Source organism: Bos indicus, chromosome 1, assembly GCF_029378745.1.
Source record: "Bos indicus isolate NIAB-ARS_2022 breed Sahiwal x Tharparkar chromosome 1, NIAB-ARS_B.indTharparkar_mat_pri_1.0, whole genome shotgun sequence".
NCBI classification, from domain to species: domain Eukaryota; kingdom Metazoa; phylum Chordata; class Mammalia; order Artiodactyla; family Bovidae; genus Bos; species Bos indicus.
The window spans coordinates 53,271,685-53,286,828 of NC_091760.1; the positions used below are offsets into that span (position 1 = coordinate 53,271,685).

General features: G+C 40.9%; 1 long non-coding RNA gene across 1 annotated transcript in view; it reads right to left on the reverse strand.

Moving 5' to 3' along the window:
• Nucleotides 1–14,255, reverse strand: part of LOC139178816 (uncharacterized) — a 48,666-nt gene extending 34,411 nt beyond the window's left edge. Inside the window, exon 1 of the long non-coding RNA XR_011563292.1 lies at nt 13,929–14,255. This is a non-coding gene — a long non-coding RNA (uncharacterized lncRNA). The remainder of the gene's footprint in view (nt 1–13,928) is intronic.
• Nucleotides 14,256–15,144: the final 889 nt, after the last annotated feature.

The following is a 15,144-nucleotide window of genomic DNA, read 5'->3' on the forward strand; positions in this document are numbered from 1 at the left end:
TGACCTGGTTCGTATGACATTTTGAACTAACTTCTCTCCCTGTGCTGACCCCCTGCCCACCCAGGAAGCTGATATGTGTAAGGCTGCCCTGATATGTATCTCCTGCCCACAAGGAGAAATTGTGATGGCAGGACCAGGGCACAGGATCGTGCTGACCCTACGAATTCTGTTGACAGGTACTATTGCCTTTATACTTCAATGGGTTACGAGACTAGTTAAAGTAAATCAGTCTCCTGTAACCTGTTATCTCATAGTAAACTGATAAATATTGATTTCCTCAATGTGCAATTCTAACCAATGGAAAGGACCCTAATAACTCCTCAAAGGCCTCCCTCAGAGCTGGCACTGCCCACAACACTTTACGTATCCAATTCACATCTGATCAACAACATTGCTATTTGTAACAGTCATCCTGTATAGGTTTGGGGTGGCATGTGTCTTTATTTTTTTTCAGTAAATATCTAGGATCGGGATTACTGGGTGATATGACTAAGAGTTTTAAATACAGTGTGTTATTTAATTCTCACCAGCAGCCATTTGTGAAAGCATTGTTTTCAGTTCCTCTTTAGACATGAAAACTAAGATAGACACAGGTTATATAATTGCCTAAAAGTATGTGGTCTGTGAGGCTTCCCTGGTGGCTCAGATGGTAAAGAATCTGCCTGTAATGCAGGAGACCCGGGTTCGATCCTGGGTTTAGGAAGATCCCCTGAAGAAGGGAATGGCAACCCACTCCAGTGTTCTTGCCTGGAGAATTCCATGGACAGAGGAGCCGGGTGGGCTATAGCCCATGTGGTCATAAAGAGTTGGACTCGACTGAGAGACTAACACTTGCACTTTTCATGTGGTCTGTGGGGAGAAACTCAGGCTTGTTTGATTGCAGAAACTGAAGGACTGGATCATAAAGCAACAGAAATATGAAGGTGACAATGAGGCTCAATTCAAAACTCAATTCAGAGATGAGTCGTGACCTTTACCTTTTTATCCAGTTCAAATACTATAGGATTGTGCCAACCTCCATCACTGAAACAGAACTCTGATCAATGTCTTCTCATAAGGCTCCTCTGCTGATAACACCTACTAAATATGTTAGCACACAAGCAAGTGTAAACAATATGTCTCCTCAAACACACACTCACATTTGTGAATTTCTAATGTTCTTTTTGCACAATAATGATAGGAATAACTTAAGTATATGAATAATAACATCTTTATCAATTGCATTTTATCTTCAAATATATATTGCTTGGATTTTAAAATTGTATTCATAATATGAACAAGAGATAAATTGTAATGAAGATTAACCTCTAAAAATGTATTGTGGAGATTTTTGAACTCTTCTGTAGAATTGGAAATAATAGAAAGTTGACAGTAAAATATAAAAGTAGATCATGAATGGTTAATACTCAATTTTTATATGATGAAGGAATTAAAATAAGTAGTCACCACAGTGACAGTTTAAGGCAAATTTGTCATCCCCCAGTCCCTAGCACAAAGTCTTGCATTTATTATGAGCTGAATAAACATCTGCCGAGTTGAATTTAATCTTTCCAAGATGAATGTTTATAGGAATGGTGAGATAATAGTGACAAGTACTCTTTGTAAAGTCTATGGGTTTAGCATTAATAAAGGCAATATATTCTCATCTTACTAACAAAACAAAAATGGAATACAAATGTATTTTGAATGCTGTAACCAGCTTCCCCAGGAAGTCCAAGCTTAATGGGGTTGTTGACAATTATGACTGGCACTTGGCTCATAAGACATTTGAATACCAGTGTATTCTTTTCTCATAGGCTTTAACTACTAAGGAAAACTTATAAAATCCTTTTGAGGATTACTCACTAGAGACTTTAGAAGAACAAAAGTAAATGCAAGGAATCCAACATATGGAATCTTCTACCTTGCGAGGCAGAGCTCATCTCCCATTCTAGACGTTGAAATTGGTAGAAACTGTCCACCTGCTGTTCCCTTACAGCCAAGGCTCAGGATGTGGGCTCTACTCATCAGGTGCTCTGGCCGGCCCCTGTTTGAAGGGGAACCCAGTGATCTGGAGAAGGAAGAACTCCATAGAATTCACTCTGGCAAGTCTGTGGGCAGAGGCACCAGGACATCCAGCTTCCAGAAACTGCAGTGGTCAGAGTTCCAGTGGCAGCATCTGGCTTGTGTGCCTGCATTATTAGCAGTGTATACTCTAGAGCTTATGCTCATGGCTAGTAGCAGCAGTGCTCTCACGGGAATAATTCTGTGGTATGATATTGGGTAGTGTTCAAGAATGCTTATCCTTTGATTCCGGAACTGAAAAACTTAACTGATACAGCACCATTGGAAAAAAAAAAAAATAAAACAAGCTGCAAATAGCTGAATCACAAAAGGAATCTTGCACAATAAAATTGGGGCATACTGCTTACTCCAGAGGAAAATAGGAGAACTATGATGACCTGAGGCTCAGTGTCTGTGAAACAAAAGCAGAGACTGTTAATAGTGCAAGAGTGTCATTCCCCCAGTAATAGTAAAATAAGTGTTCTGCCTAACACTTGCACAGATGTTTACAGGAGTATTTTGTGCAGCCACCTTTGATGGTGGTCTCACATTAGGTTAATTGCAATGGATCTGTGGATGACAGTAAGAATCAGTTTCAGAATTTTACTTTCCTGGGTGATATGAATTGCTTCATTGTCCTAGAAGAAATTACATTAAAACAAACCTCTCAAGGAAATGCATTGTTGCCTCCCCAGCATTCATTCTTTCTGTCTCCTTTCTAATGGGACCTAGAGCTTCCCAGCTTTGCAGATTGGTTGGAATTGATCTCACAGGAGCTGAAGAAGTGGACCACAGTCTCAGTGGTCGGATAGGATGATTCAAGCTGTGTCAAAGGGCCATAAAGGAGATGTTTGATGAAGAACATCTGGAGAATAAAATTATTCTCTCTCATGTGAATGTTACCAAAAGATGCTCCCTTCTCCCACTGGCTGTGAAAGGGAAGCAGTTAGCTCCAGCTGGTTCTTGTGGCATGGTACTGTCATGAAGACTGACAGCTTTAGGGCAGTTCTGCACTCAGCAAGGCAGAGTAGAGAGTCAGATACAAAGTGGGCCCTGTGGCATCACTAAACTACTGGCCTAAGAGGCCATTCATGCCCTTCAGTAAGCAGCTTGGAGATGGCTGCCCAGTGACCACGGTTTATTAGGGGTAATGCCAGTGGAAGAAAAAAGTGGAAGAAGCATGCTGGACAGTGACATCTGTGAAAGCAAAGGGGAAGAACTCAGGATTGGGCAAGGGGAGCCCAGATTGTGATGCAGATTTTATAAACTATTGGCCAGCCCAACAGGGAGATTTAGAGTAAGACATGTTTATTAGAGGATTCTCACACTGGCAGAAATGCCCAGGCCCTGGTAATCCACCTGTGCTTACTGACCAGGGCTGCCCAGAAAGAGTGTGGTCCCAGATCAAGACTGTGGGAACCCCAATGCCCAGTGGCTGGTGGCTGAGTTACCTCCACTCCTCACAGTTGACAGTCCATCCTTTTTGGAAAGAAGATCCACATGGTGTAACTGCTCTACCTTTGGACTTCTTAAGTTACTTGACCCACCAAATCCCTGTCTTCTTATTGCTGTTACTGCTGTTATCATTATTATTATTAAAACAATTTGACTTGAGTTCTTTTCTGTTACTTGTGACCAAAGGAATTCCAACTAGTATGTGAAATTATATTTTTAGACTTTAAAAGATTGTGAGCTCATTAAAAGATTGTCAGCACACTTAAAGAGCAAAAACAAAACAAAAAATAAATGAATAAACTTGATGTATATCACAGAACTGATATGTAGTTGGAGGTAATAAATGGTAACTACTGTGATTGATATCCCCTACAGTTATATTACTCATCAATGTTTAATAATGGTAATTGAGTTTGTAGTACCCAAAGCTGCTTTTTTTTGGTGCAGAAGATCATAGTTATAGTTCCCTATATGCTTGTGCAAATATTCAATTTATAAAAAGTATAAATTTTATAGCCTAGTTTATATAAGCCTTCACTTTTAACTCACAAATCTTGTTAATATATTTACAAATGTTATTGTGTTATAATTTTAAACACAATTTGTTATTTAATTAATGCCCAATTACCTTATAGATTTGAGGGATTAAATGCTTTAAATGTTAACATCACTTAGAACATTTATGAACTAGATTTTCTTAGATATTTCACTCTTTTATTGCCAATTTGATGAACTGATTCTCTCAAATATTTCACCTGATAAGGCAAACTTACAAATCTAACATGTAAGATACCTGTAATCTTTATAAAACTCTTCTAAATTTAGTAAATCAGATTTATAAGTTCAATAAATTAGATGCTCATATCCACTTGAAACATCTTACAACAGATAAAGCACTTATAAAGCAGCATAATAACTACAGAACAGCTTACACAAAGAGGTGAACTCTATTGAATTTATCCTTTTCTGCAGTAGAGCACTCAATCACCCAACTAAAAGGTACAGATCACCATCAAGAGCCTGCTGTGTGTGACAGAGAAAGACAAATACTGTATGATCTCATGCATATGTGGAATCTTAAAAAATGTTTACAAAGCCAAACTTTCAGAAACAGAATAGAAGGGTGGTTGCCAGGGTCTGGGGGTGGGAATAACAGGGGAGGCATGCTGGTCAGTGGGTAGAAGCCTTCAGTTATAACATGAATAAATTTGAGGATCTAATGTACAGTTTAGTGGCCAAGGTTTATAGTGCTGTATTGTATACTTGAAGTTGGCTAAAAGAATAGATTTTAAGTGCACACACACACACAAAGGTAACTATGTGAGCTTATGGATGTGTTTGTTAATCTGACTGTGGTAGTCATTCCACAAAGTACATGCATATCAAATCATTACACTGTACACTCTATTGCTTAGCTGCTAAGCTGCGGCCGACTCTTTGTGACCCCATGGACAGTAGCCTGCCAGGCTCCTCTGTTCATGGGATTTCTCAGGCAAGAACACTGGAGAGGGCTGACACTTTCTTTTCCAGGGACAGTTTCGTTCAGTTCAGTTGCTCAGTCGTGTCCGACTCTTTGCGACCCCCATGGACTGCAGCACGCCAGGCCTCCCTGTCCAGCATCAACTCCTGGAGTTTACTCAAACTCATGACCATTGAGTCAGTGATGCCATCCAACCATATTATCCTTTGTCAGCCCCTTCTCCTCCTGCCTTCAATCTTTCCCAGCATCAGGGTCTTTTCAAGTGAGTCAGCTCTTTGTATCAGGTGGCCAAAGTACTGGAGTTTCAGCTTCCACATCAGTTCTTCCAATGAATATTCAGGACTGATCTCCTTTAGGATGGACTGGTTGGATCTCCTTGCAGTCCAAGGGACTCTCAAGAGTCTTCTCTAACACCACAGTTCAAAAGCATCAATTCTTCAGCGCTCAGCTTTCTTTATAGTCTAACTCTCATATCCATACATGACTACAGGGAAAACCATAGCCTTGACAAGACAGACCTTTGTTGGCAAAGTAATGTCTCTGCTTTTGAATATGCTGTATAGGTGGTCATAGCTTTTCTTCCAAGGAGTAACTGTCTTTTAATTTCATGGCTGCAATCACCATCTGCAGGGATTTTGGAGCCCCCCAAAATAAAGTCAGCCACTGTTTCCACTGTTTTTCCATCTATTTCGCATGAAGTGATGGGACCGGATGCCATGATCTTATTTTTCTGAATGCTGAGCTTTAAGCCAATTTCTTCACTCTCTTCTTTCACTTTCATCAAGAGGCTCTTTAGTTCTTCTTCACTTTCTGCCATAAGGGTGGTGTCATCTGCATATCTGAGGTTATTGATACTTCTCCCAGCAATCTTAATTCCAGCTTGTGCTTCCTCCAGCCCAGCGTTTCTCATGATGTATTCTGCATATAAGTTAAATAAGCAGGGTGACAATATACAGCTTTGACATCCTCCTTTTCCTGTTTGGAACCAGTCTGTTGCTCCACGTCCAGTTCTAATTTCTGACCCGCAAGCAGGTTTCTCAAGAGGCAGGTCAGGTGGTCTGGTATTCCCAACTCTTTCAGAATTTTCCACAGTTTATTGTGATCCACACAGTCAAAGGCTTTGGCATAGTCAATGAAGTAGAAATAGATGTTTTTCTGGAACTCTCTTGCTTTATCGATGATCCAACAGATGTTGGCAATTTGATCTCTGGTTCCTCTGCCTTTTCTAAAACCAGCTGGAACATCTGGAAGTTCACTGTTCACATACTGTTGAAGCCTGGCTTGGAGAATTTTGAGCATTACTTTACTAGCATGTGAGATGAACTCACTTGTGCAGTAGTTTGAGCATTCTTTGGCATTGCCTTTCTTTGGGATTGGAATGAAAACTGACTTTTTCCAGTCCAGGGACACTGTACACTCTAAATAGATACAATTTTGTCTGTCAATTGTAAAACTGGGAAAAAAGAGAGAGAGAAAGCATGTTGTGTTTGCTGGGTAACAACTTAGAACCACAGGAAGGGTACTGATCCAGGTTCAGGTAAGGAACGTGGACTGGGCACAGCACCCAGGCACCTCTTCAAGGGTGCTGCTACCTGAGCCACATCCTCTGAGTCCCTTCTTACAATCCGGTTTTAGCAGCTTTAACCCTGGAAGACTCCCAGCTTGTAATTTTCAGCTGGGATAAAATTTAGTTTCATAATCCAGTGTATCACATATGTCTTTTTGTGCCTTTTGAGTTTCATCCTGACCCAAATTTACAAATTTTTATTATTTGATTTCCATATACATAATTCTGAATCCCTTACCTAAACTGCAGCTTATCTCCTTATAGTCTGATTAGACATAACAAATATGGCACCCTTTTATATTTTACTTTTTCTTTGCCTCAATTGTCTCTCTTCCACAGTAATTTACTGAGAAAGAAAACATCTCTGCTCTAAAGAGTTATTTTTCTGTTGGAGACAGCTAAAGCATCTACAGAAGTCACCCATAAAATGGGCAAAAATAAAGACGGCTATAAAAACTTTATAAGCAAATATCTATGAGATCCCTGTAGCTGACAGAATTCTAAAATGGCCCCTATGAATATTGCTCTCAGCATTACACCTGCTGTTATGTTACCTAAAGAAGGCTGAGCACTGAAGAATTGATGCTTTCAAACTGTGGTGCTGAAGAAGACTCTTGAGAGTCCTTTGGACATCAAGGAGATTAAACCAGTCAATCCTAAAGGAAATCAACCCTGAATATTCAATGGAAGGACTGATGCTGAAGCTCCACTACTTTGGCCACCTGATGCAAAGAGCCAACTCTTTGAAAAAGACCCTGATGTTGGGAAAGATTGAAGGCAGGAGGGGAAGGGGACGACAGGATGAGATAGTGGGATGGCCTCACTGACTTAATCAACATGAGTTTGAGAAAACTCTGGGAGATAGTGAAGGACAGGAAACCTGGCATGCTGCAGTTCATTGGGTCATAAAGAGTCAGACACGACTTGGCGATTGAACAACAACATGATAAAAGAAAGTTTTCCACTTGTAAATAAGGTTATCAATCAATTGACCATAGATAGGTTATCCATATGGACTAACCTCATCACAAGAGCCCTTTAAAAGTAGAGAGTTTTCTCTGGCTGGTGGCAGAAGGAGAGACAGGAAGATCAAAAGCCTGAGTAGGGATGAATGAGAAGGAAGCTGTTGTTGGGACAGAAGGAGTTTCAGAGCCAGGACCTGAGAGTGGACTCTAGAAACTGATCATAGTCCTAAGTGACCACCACGAAGGAAGTGGGTACCTCAGCCCTGCAAGTAACTGAATTCTCCAAGAATCTGAATGCTTGAGGAGAGGCTCCAATTAAGAACTCAGTTGGACTGATGCCTGGGTTTCAGCCTTGTGAGAACCCAAGCAGAGTACTGAGGTGAGCCTACCCAGACTCTGATCCACAGAACTGGGAGCTAATAAATGGATGATGCTTTACTCTCTTCCTGCTATTTGTTATGCAGCCATGAAAGCTAACACAATTGCATAGATAAAAGTTCTACTCATGCTCAAAGACTCAATTTATTAAATTCTTTGTGTGTGTGTGTGTGTGTGTGTGTGTGTGTGTGTGTGTGTGTAGGCATCTTTAACATAAGGAGGTCTTAGGATATAAGAGGGTATTTGGGGGACTTTCCTGATGAAAGTAGGCAGTGAGACTGGAAGGCTGCAACTTAGCTGACTGCAGGGAGATCTTAAAAATGTGGTGAAATGCTTTATCTGGGAGAAAAGTCAAAGGCCCAGAGTTTTCCTCTATTGACCTTAGCAGAAATGTCTACGCTGTTTTCCTCCTGGCAGGAGGCATTAAAATGAAATGTGTTTCAGTCTGGATAACATACTCTACCATTTATCAGCGAGAAAGATTTTAGCTTATATTGTTTATCTAGTTGGCAACACCTAGCAAAGCTCTGGAGAATGGCGTTCAGGGCGGATAACTGCTGGTCGAGGTGGGGTCCGCGGAGGGCAACTCTGGAGCGGCCCTGAAGCACGCATAGGGAGGGGCGCACAGCGCGGGGAAGAAGCGCAGGAATGTGACGGAGGGGGCGGGCGTGTGGCCGCACCCGTATTTTATCCAGAGCTTTTCTGGGCGGGAAGAAACATGGCAGCAAAACCGTCTGCCTTTTATTTCCCTCATGTACAAAGAAAAGGAAAGAAAGTTCTAAAACAACCACTTTTACGTCATGTGTACGTTCTCCCCCTTATCCTTCCTGGGAACTAGTGGCGACCGGGCCCTACAGGTCCTACAATATGTTTAAACTCCAGAGTACTTTAACTTTTTCAAAACACGGCCTGTTACAAAGATCTTTCATTTCCTGACTGGACACGAGGATGAAGTTTATAGTCTTTTTATTGCTACTATTTTGACATTTTTATATACTTTTTCCCGCATAGCATAGAACATGTCACTCCTCATAATTGCTTTTATATACTACTTGACTTAAAGATTATTTCAAACCTTCTTGCCCCTAAATCATTTTTATTTTTTGGCAGTCAGAACAAAGGATAGGTGGTTTTTTATGAAGTACCAGAGTGTTCAAGCTGAAGGTTTTATTTTTCACTCTTGTGTTCATCCACCTAAAATGATACCAATGGTTTCTAAAGAAATGAGAGTTTGAATTTTTATCTTTTTTAGCTCAATTGTTATTATATGTATAAATATATTTAAATAAATATATATATTTAAATATACATTAAGCCTTCTAATTACCTTAGCAAATGACATAATTTTGAGGTACATTTTACGTTAATTAATTTTCTTTTTAACTAGGATTTAGATTGGACAGTATGTCTAATTACCTCATCACTGGTATTTTTAATGCGATGATAACAATAAACATCTGTGAAATGTCCTCAGTACACCAAGAGTTTTATAGAATCTCTAACATGGCAAATTTCCACTCATAGAACATATTGATATTATTCAATATGCTTTATTCAAGAACATATTGGATATTCTATATCCCATCATTCTTAATGGTGAGAAAAAAAACTCAATTTCGCAAAATATCTCATTCCCAACTGTTTACCTTAGTCTTCCACTAAGGTTTTATTTCATAATTTTTAAAATGAAAAGTTCTATAATTTTTATTTTAATGTAGTCTTTGTTATAAAAAAGCTTAACTCAGAGTAATGATTATAAACTTAAGCTTTTCAAAGCAGAAATTAAGTCCCTCATCAAGCAACAAATATTCAAACTGTTGGTACTCTGTATAGAGACATAATTTCTCAGGTCTGCAGTTAATGGCCTCAAGGTCTCAACTTGTAAAAAAATGAAAGGTATGTAAAAAATAATATTTTGACCATGTATTTATTATATTCAATGACTATATATATATATATATACTTTTCTTACAAATACCTGTATTGAAAGACAATATATAAAGAGTTTCATGAATGGAACAGACCAAGTTCTCTTAGAATACAGGAGAAAGAGGATTTGGATGAGAAGGAAAGAGCATAGTCATTCCCAGAAGACAAGTCATGGGGTTTATCCTGACTGATTCTTATTTAAGTGATCTTGGACCTATTATTACTTAACATTTCTAGACTTCAGCTTCTTCATTTGTAATAATAATATTATTGATAATAATAATAACAATTATTGTTATTTCAGCTCCTGATATATACAAATTGATCAATAAGTATTTTATTTTTTTCTTCATTTGTTATTTGTAATGTCTTCAAAATAAAAATTAATACTTGGGAATTCCCTGGTGGTCCAGTGGTTAGGGCTCTGCACTTTCACTGCCAAGGGCTCAGCTTCAATCCCTGGTTGGGGAATTAACAATCTGCAAGATGCACAGCAAAGCCAAAAAATACATTAATACTAAATTTTCTAATAAAAAGATTCTTAGGCCAAAGCATGTATATTAACACAACACCATAGACTAGGTGGCTTAAACAAAAATTTATTTCTTACAGTTCTGGAGGCTAGAAGTCTGAGATGAAGGTGCCAGGCTGGTTGGTTTCTGGTGAGGGCTCTCTTCTTGGCTTACAAAAGACTGCCTTCTCACTGTGCCCTTACATGGTGAAAGGAGAGAAACTAAGTTCCCTGGCATCTCTTCTTATGAGGACACTTATCTCATGGGACCAAGGCTCTACTCTCACAACCTCACCTAATCCTGATTACTCCCAAAAGGCCCCAACTTCAAATACTCACATATTGGAGGTTGGGACTTTAGCATATAAGCTTGGTGGGGGGGACACAAACAGTCAGTCCCTAACAACAGGTTTTTATCTGCATATCAAGCAAGGTAAAAACATGACTGGTGAGAGAGTAACATACGAGGAGGCTTTTCCAAAGGAAACTTTGATGTGACTTATTGATTAGCCATGGTAAATTGATGTTTTACAAGCCAAGAATTTTTATGATGCTTTATAAGCCAAGAATTTTTATGATGCTTTATAAGCCAAGATACCAGACCATCTTACCTGTCTCCTGAGAAACCTGTATGTGGGTCAAGAAGCAACAGTTAAAACCCTGTATGGAACAACTGATTGGTTTAAGATTGAGAAAGGAGTACGACAGGGCCGTCTGCTGTCACCCTGTTTGCTTAATCCATATACTGAGCACATCATTAGAAATGCCAGGGTTGATGAGTTACAAGCTGAAATCAAGATAGGTAGGAGAGACATCAACAACCTCAGATATGCAGATGATACCACTCTAAGGGCAGAAAGTGAAGAGGAACTAAAGAGCCTCTTGATGAGGGAGAAGGAGGAGAGTGAAAGAGCTAGCTTAAGAATAAATATGAAAAAAAACCAAGATCATGGCACCCAGCCCCATTACTGCATGGCAAACAGAAGGCTAAAATGTGGAAGTAGTGACAGATTTCCTCTTCTTGGGCTCCAAAATCATTGCAGATGGTGACTGCAGCCATGAAATCAGAAGACAGTTGCTTCCTGGCAGGAAAGTGATGGCAAACTTAGACAGTGTGTTGAAAAGCAGAGACATTACTCAGCTGACAAAGGTCCACACAGTCAAGTCTGTGGTCTTCCCAGTGATCACGTACAGTTGTGAGAGCTGGACCATAAAGAAGGCAGAACACCAAAGAACTGATGCCTTTGAACTGTGGTGCTGGAGAAGACTCCTGGAAAGTCCCTTGGACAGCAAGGAAATCAAGCTAGTCAATATTAAGGGAGATCAACCCTGAATATTCACTGGAAGGACTGATGCTAAAGCTGAAACTCCAGTATTTGGGTCATCTGATACAGTCCCATAAGACTGTCCCCACCCTACCTCAGAGCTAATTGCACATAGCGGGTCACTAGTCAGACTTCTGTCTGACTTTTCTTACAAAGGAGCGTTCCACCACCCTTTCCTTGGCTTTGATTAATTTAGCTCAAAGAGCTCACAGAACTCAAGGAAGAACTTACATCTGCTTACCAGTTTACCAAATGATGCAGTGAAAGATAACAGATGAACAGCCAGATGAGAAGACACATATGGTGAGGAATATGGGAAGGGATGCAGAGCATCCATGACCTTTCTGAGCATGCCACTCTCCTAGAAGTTCCACCTGTTCACCAACCTGAAAACTCTCCAGCGCTCCTTCCTTTTAGAATTTTATGGAGGCTTCATCATGTAGGCATGACCAATCATAAACTCCATTTTCAGCCCTTCTCCCTTCTCAAGAGAATGAGGGGCAGGGCTGAAGATTTCAAGTTCCTAATCATGTCTTGGCCTTTCCAGTGACCCATCCACATCCACGAGCCCAACCAGAGTCATCTCATCAGAGCAAAACCCTCTCCTATCATCCAGGTTGTTACAAGGGTTTCAGAAACTCTATGCCAGGAACCAGGGGCAGAGACCAACATATATGTTTTCTATGATCTCATGGGCTTCCCAGGCGGCACTAGTGGTAAAGAACACACCTGCCAATGCAGGAGACACGAGAGATGAGGGTTTGATCTCTGGGTTGTGAAGATCCCCTGGAGGAGGGCAAGGCAACCCACTCCAGTACTTTTGCCTAGAGAATCCCATGGACAGAGAAGCCTGGCGGGCTATGGTTGTGAAGAGTTGGACACAATTGAAACGAGTCAGCACGCACGCATGATCTTGTACCCTCTACATGAGAACAGGACAGAGATTGAAATGCTTTGGGAAGCTATTTGACACATGATCTACCACATCAGACATAGGGGCTTAAGTAGAGGATTTATTGATGCCTAAAGTTTGGGAAATTATAGTGCAGCATTTACAGAAATCAAATGTTGCTGGGAGAGTCAGATCAGAATTTTAAATTCTATTTTGTCTTCCAGGCCTGTTCTAGGGATAGTGAGATGGTAATATCTTTCATGAGGTCGAGAACTAGGGCTGAAAATTTCCCCAGGAGTTTATTCTATTATAGTCTACAGCTCTCTCCCACTTCCTCACCTTTACAGAGCTGCTCAACAGATACCCTGTATGCTCATAATTACCCCCTACAAGAAATTCTGGAATCTTCTCTTGGAAAAATAACCCAATGAAAAACATGATGACAGTTATGTATTAAATTATATGGCATCTCAAAATACCTCAGAACAGCATTTTATCATTTTCTGACTGCCATGCATAAGAAACATGGTTGTAAAAATCTCTTTCACTAAACTTTAGGAGAAAAACATCTCACTCTTGGAGCTCTAATACTGGATGGTTATGATTAGAGAAATTGCAGGTCAGCTTCCTGGGACTAATGACATCTGTGGAACAGAGGAAGCCTGTCAAGGAGAGAACAATGAGATATTTGATTTGTGGCTCCTGCATGCCCTGACACTTGCTTCCAGTTGCTGATAATCATAGTACACATGCAGTTATTTAGCTTCTTACACTGGTGTGTCCAGAAGTACTGTACTAACATTAGTTTAATAACTATGAGAGCCTTAAATAGAGGGGCTATTTTATTTCAGTGGAAGTTATGGATCCTCCCCCCTTTTAATTCTGAAGGAGGCCTAGTTTTCTAAATGAAGTTTGAGTGACAGAAGAGAAGGTTGTCATAACGTCTCCATCTTCTGCCTGCCCCTGCCCTGAATCCAGCGTGATTCTGTGATGTTCAACAGTAGTTGTTCATTGCTAGCCAAACTTTTTCTCTATGTGGGCCTTTGTGTACTTTCACAGCCCAAACACAGTTACCTGATATCAACGTACACAGCATTTGTCTGCTTTTTCAGGAAAACATTATTGCAATATGAAACAGGATAAACTAGACTTGGTTGTAATGCAACTTGAGAAAGTGTAAGACCCGCTGATGTAGCTCTCCCAAACTGCACAGCAGCGATCAGCCTAACACGTGGAAGGAAGTATCCTTGGATTTTTCACCGTGGCTCCTGAGACAAGTCAGGAAAGACAAGAAGCCAGAAATTCTCACCCGAATGCAACCCAATCCATTCTCCTCTACCATTTGTATGATTCTATAATAAACAGAATGATATCATGACTTACCCCTCTGAGACAGTGGTTTTCAAACTTTCGTGTCACCAAGACCCCTGGAAGCTGTGTTAGCACACACATGGTTAGGCTCCCTTCCTGGAGTCTCACTTCAGGAAGTCTGGATGAGGCCTGAGAACTTTCATTTCTAACCAGTTCCAGGTGATGGCAATGCTGCTATTCCAGCGACCACACCTGAGCGTCATTTCCTAAAGAAAAGACTTCCTGGTTTCACCTGGTTCTACCCACACCACAGTTTTTCTGGTTGGGTCTCATTACTGAAGTTAAATAGCCTGGACCGTTTTTTTTTTGTTTGTTTTGTTTTGTTTTTTGTTTTTCAGATGGCAGTGGGTCTAAATTATTCAAACACTTTAACTGTGAGTCAGCCCTGAGAAAAGAGCACCGGTGATGGCATTGGCCGCGCTAAAATGTCAGGTTCCATCTGTGCCCTTTATGGAACCCGGCTGAGCAGAAGCAGGACGGCTCGATTCCAGACGCTGCAGGTGTGAGGCCCGCGTGCCTACCTGGTTAGGAGCCGGCAGGACAGTCTCACAAATGCCCTGCCTGGCTCTGGAGAAGAAAGCACATCTCCCCCACCCCTCATTCCCCTCCTGCCCCGCCTCTAGGGGCAGAGTCTTCCATACACCCTGGTTTGAGGTTTGTAGGAGAAGTGGCAGGCTCCCAGGGAGGCGCTGCTGTCTTCTAGCTCTTGGTGGTACATCAAATGGTATCTTCCTACAGGTTAGACTGACTCGTCTCCAGGCGCTGTGCCTGCCCGGGGCACGGAAACCGCTCCGCACACCTACCACTGTTCTTTTATGAGAGGGGATTGATTTCCCTGCGAGGGTATGTGTGCGTGTGTGTTTAAGAAAAACCTCCAACACCTTAATTGCAGGTTTCTTAATAGCACTGTATGAAAACACTCATAGCTTACAAGCATTTATATAATCTGGGTCCTCAGAGTATCTCTTACACAGCTTTTTGATCTTTGAAGCTCCCCCCCTCCCATTTACTCTGCTTAACAGATGCGATTTATTTTCCATCTGTGCCACAAGTTTCCTGTTGAAGTGTCTAAAAATTTCTGGCTGGGAAAAGCATGTCTGTAGGTCTGGGGCTCTGCTGATGTTCTATGCTGGGCAGCCTTTCCGTTTCATGTCTGTAGCACTGTGTGCAGAGGGGCGCTCAGGCTCTGAAAATGAGAACTTCACTGGATGCTGTGGAGATGAAAACC